The sequence below is a fragment of the Bactrocera latifrons genome, unplaced genomic scaffold (genome assembly GCF_001853355.1).
Source record: "Bactrocera latifrons isolate USDA-ARS-PBARC rearing strain unplaced genomic scaffold, ASM185335v1 scaffold_272, whole genome shotgun sequence".
NCBI lineage: Eukaryota > Metazoa > Arthropoda > Insecta > Diptera > Tephritidae > Bactrocera > Bactrocera latifrons.
Genome location: NW_017536319.1, coordinates 89,805 through 90,550, shown reverse-complemented (window position 1 = coordinate 90,550; position 746 = coordinate 89,805).

Sequence of the window (746 nt, the reverse complement as noted above, 5' to 3'; positions counted from 1 at the left end):
TGTTGTCGGAATGCGAATATAAGTGGCTTGTGTCGGTGTAAATGTGGCAGTTACGACCTTCTAACATGTAACGAAAATGACGAACGGCGCTGTATAGCGCGGTCAACTCACGGTCATACGTACTGTATCGCATTTTAGCTGATGAAAACTTTCTTGAGAAAAATCCTAATGGCTGAAGTTTGTCATCTACCATTTGATTTAAAACTGCTCCAGCTGAAGAATCGGTTGCATCTACCCACAATGAAAGTTCTACATCAGGTAGTGGATGAGCTAACATAACACAGTTTGTTAGTTGGGCTTTCGCAGCCTCAAAATGGCGTTTAGTATCTTCATTCAAATTTAAGATGGTGCTGTCGTTTTTCTTATTCCCAGGAATCATGGCGAATAGAGGGCCTTGTAACTATAAGGCGTTTGGAAGAAATCTCCGATAAAAGTTGAGCATTGCCAAAAAACGTTTAAGCTCTTTTGCAATCTTGGGCGGTTTCATGTTTGTTAGTGCTTCAACGCGGTTTGGCAACGGGCGAATACCGTCTTTCGTAATTGAACGACCTAAAAAATCGAGTTGTGATACTCCGAATTGCGATTTGGCAACACTGATCGTTAAATTATAATCTCGAAAGCGATTAAATACAATACGAAGATGTTTTTTGTGTTCATCAATCGATTTTGATGCGATGCAAACATCATCTAAATACGCAAATGTAAAATCCAAGCCTCGAAGTACTTCATTAATTAAACGCTGGAAC